The sequence below is a fragment of the Bidens hawaiensis genome, unplaced genomic scaffold, assembly GCF_021521415.1.
Source record: "Bidens hawaiensis isolate Kalapana, Puna unplaced genomic scaffold, B.hawaiensis_p1.1 tig00059197_1, whole genome shotgun sequence".
NCBI lineage: Eukaryota > Viridiplantae > Streptophyta > Magnoliopsida > Asterales > Asteraceae > Bidens > Bidens hawaiensis.
In genome coordinates this window covers 79,220-83,079 of record NW_027500676.1, presented here as the reverse complement: position 1 = coordinate 83,079, position 3,860 = coordinate 79,220, and the positions used below count along the sequence as shown (strand labels likewise).

At 31.0% G+C, this 3,860-nt stretch overlaps 1 pseudogene across 1 annotated transcript; it reads right to left on the bottom strand.

The window, feature by feature from the left end:
• Window positions 1-2,074: 2,074 nt before the first annotated feature.
• LOC143602611 (trans-resveratrol di-O-methyltransferase-like) lies at window positions 2,075-3,499 on the bottom strand (annotated as a pseudogene). Its single transcript, XR_013147883.1, has 2 exons — window positions 2,642-3,499; window positions 2,075-2,483 (listed from the first exon to the last, which is right to left on the bottom strand). The product of XR_013147883.1 is annotated as a trans-resveratrol di-O-methyltransferase-like (transcript).
• Window positions 3,500-3,860: the final 361 nt, after the last annotated feature.

Genomic DNA, 3,860 nt, shown 5'->3' with positions numbered 1-3,860 from the left:
ATTTGAACTTTCTATACAATGTAAAAGTTAATACGTTTTTTTCTAAAAGTTGATGTTTTCATCCGTTAAAATATTTGTGTCATATAAACTCACATATTTCTCAATACCGACAATTCAATATCCAAATCAGTTACTTGTATTTTCCTAAAAGTAACTTCTATGCCATAACAATTTACGATGAATTCATCAGGCGATTAATTTTAAGTGTACTCATATTATAACTTTTACATACAAGAACTGTGTATATATACTACAAATTCTGTATAAATATACATCAAATAAAAATTAATGTAATTATTAAGCTTGTATATATTAAATAGGGGATTTCTTCTCCCTCATATTTTTACTATTCAATTTATTATTACTCTTTTTTTTTGTATTTAACTTTTAAAAATAAAGTATATTTACTATTACTCTTTTTTTTATATTGATGACAATCTGCTGTTACACAAAAGAATCATCAATTTTAAGACGTGCTAACTATCACTACCGATAAGGCGATAACGCTTCCTCTAATGATACTACCATGACAATTTTAAAGACTAAGTTTGACAACCAAATGTTTAAGGGGAGGTATTTGCATGTCCGTTGTTTGGCCCTTATTCTAATGGAGCTGCTAATAAGACATTAAGACGCCCACTTCAATTTTTGAGACACCCTTTATACTACATGTATAGCTAATGCGGGTTGCATAGGTTTTCCATATGCTGACATCGTACCAACTTTTCAGAACACATGTTTGACCATAATCGTAGTCGAGTCGTATGACTCTATACGATTTAATGTTTATACGAGTAGTATAGTGTCATATGGCTTTATAGTACTCATACATCCTTTATATAAGTAGTATAGCCTATACAAGTCGTTTAGGTAGTTGGTTTAAGTCGTATAACTCATATACTACTTGTATATTTCTATACTACTCGTCTTAAGTCTATACAGCTTGTATCCTCATCTTTTTCTTTTTTTCTTTTCTCAGTTTAGTCTTCATTTTTTTAATAAAGTAAGATTTGAAAAAAGATTTTATTAAAAAAACGCATTACGAAACATACCATTAATAGTCTATTAAAAATAACCGTTATACTAAAACTTCTAATTGGTTTAAGTAATAGGGTAAAGTTAAGACACAAATGGAGACAAAAATGAAAAGTGTTAGAAGGATTTGTGATCACACAAAAAAACTCCTTAAAAATAAATTCAAAAAATAATAAAAATTCATAACTCATAATATAAATAAAAAACAAAAAAAAATTAAAAAACTAAAATGTTTCCGCCATCATTCCCGTTCCAAAAAAATAATTAAAAAATTAAAAAAAAAAATCTGACAAAAAGACACAATGCCGAGATCAAAGACACAATGACGAAAATAAACAAAAGACACAATTATAACTAAAAAAAACACAATAAAATTGCAAAATATAGCACAATGCCGAACAAAATATAGCACAATGTTGATAATATAACACAATATAAAGAAAAAAAGAAACAATGTCAAGGAAAAAACACAATCAATGACGAAAATAAACACAAAACACAACGATAAACAAAAAGACACGACGACTTTTTTCACTTACCATTGTGTTTTTTTTATGAGAACGAGAAAGAAGGTGGAAACAGTTTTGTGTTTTTACTTTTTTCGTATTTTATTAAATTATGAGTTATGATTTTTTTTCCTGATTTTTTAAGGGTTTTTTTGTGTGGTTACAAATTCTTCTCATTCTTCTTACTTTTGTTTCCCTTTGGGGAACAGCTTGACCCTTAAGTCATATACTACTCGTATATTTCTATACTACTCGTTTTATGTCTATACTGGCATCTATTCTTTTCTCTTAGTTTAGTCATCATTTTTATAATAAGCTATGAAATAATAATAGATTTTATTAGTCTTTTAAAAATAATGGTTATATTAAGAACTTCTAATTGGTTACGCGAAGTGAAAAATATTATATCAAGTGCCCAATTGTGCTAAGTGCTAACCATTTGGCTTCATGTCTCACCGTTAATAATATTTATTCATATATACTATAAGTCTTGAAGTCTGGTACACACGCACACCTTGCACGCCCTTTAGCAACACAATGAGTTCAATTATTGCAAGATGAAACATGATGGAAAAGGACAACATTAATACAACACAACCACACAAACAATTATGTTACATAGAAAGCAATCTAGCTCATCTAGGGATAAACTTCAATAAGAGATTTCAACCCTAAAATCAGAGTTATTTTGTAATTTGTAAAGCCGCTATCAAGAAAGAGTTTTGCCCAGTCTTTTTCGCTTCTCTCCCTTCCTGTCAAACAAGCCATCATATGCAGATCATAGAGAAGTTGAGTCTCAAATAATTTATTCTCTTCTTTATGATCCTGCACGACCATGTCTATGATAATTATTTTCCCTCCATTTTCTTTACTTGGAATCGCTTCTTTACATTTCTTCAGGATCTTCATACATTCTTCATCGTTCCAATCGTCTAGAATCCACTAAGTTTTTTTTTTTATATAAAATTAAGAAAACATAAATCAGCGTAAAAGTTGCAAAATAAATAAATAAACAAATACCAAAACGTTATGCTAAAAAATTATTTGAAATAAGTTGAATGAATCAATCAAAATAGGTAACGGATGTATATTGAGAATACCTTAAGCAAAACTGCGTTAGCTTTAGGAATGGCTTTAAACATGTCTCCACCAACATAACTTATATTCTTACTTCCAACCAAACCATCAATTACATGAGGAAGATCAAAATTGATGCATCTAATATTGGGATAAGCATTGGCAATAGCGTCGACAATAGTCCCAGTACCACCTCCAACATCGACAATGGAATCTAACCCATCAAAAACATCCCACAATGTTTCAAAATGACACTTGTAACAATCCTTGAATCGCTAGCCATTGCTTCATTAAAGAACTGATTAAACGTCGGATCTTGGCCTGCAAGATCCCAAAACGTTCTCCCATGTGTTTTGAGAAACGCGGTGGCATCATCGTTTTGGAACCATGTGCTCATGTGTTGCCATGTATCCATGAGTAATGGATCCGTCACTAATAGCAAAAAGGGCCTAAGGCTTAATGGCTCTTCCTTTAGAAGCAAACGAGATGTAGGAGCTAGCAAATAGCCTTCCCCGCCTTCCTCATTATTGTTTTCGGGTGTGGTTGATACGCTTTGTTTCACAAAGAAACCAGAGTGTACAAGGATGCGCATAAGCCGATAAACAAAAGGAGTTCTATCCTGGTTTATGGGGAGAGCTTCAACTAACTCAGAAAGTAACATTGGTGGATCGTGACGATTAATGATATCAGATATTTCTAACTGAATTGCACAATTAAGTGACATGGATTTTATAAAGCTGAAAATATGGTTCCAAATTTGAGCTTGAGAATCAAGTAACTCATCTTTAGATAGCTCACAATGTTGCAATGCCATCTTTTTGGTTTTTCTACACTCTGTACTTAAAATTTGGGTAATTTACAACCCTTTCAATATATAGAAAAGAGAGGTGAGAGATATAATTGATTGATTGAGATTGACTTGGTAACATAATAATAATAATAATAATAATAATAATAATAATAATAATAATAATAATAGGGAAAATTCTTAAAATAAGCGTTTATGAAAACGTTTTTCAGGTTTTTGGTGCCATTTGTAAGAAATTCCCAAAATGGGTATTATAAACTAGTCGTGACGATTAGTTTATGATTACACACGAGTAGTTTGTAGAACCAGTTAAAACTTTCCACGTGCCCTTAAACTAACCATCACGAGTAGGTTCACTAATCATTTGCTCGTCACGACTAAATAAGTTTCATTAATCAACACCCACGAGTAATTCAGAAGTCATTTAGTCGCGA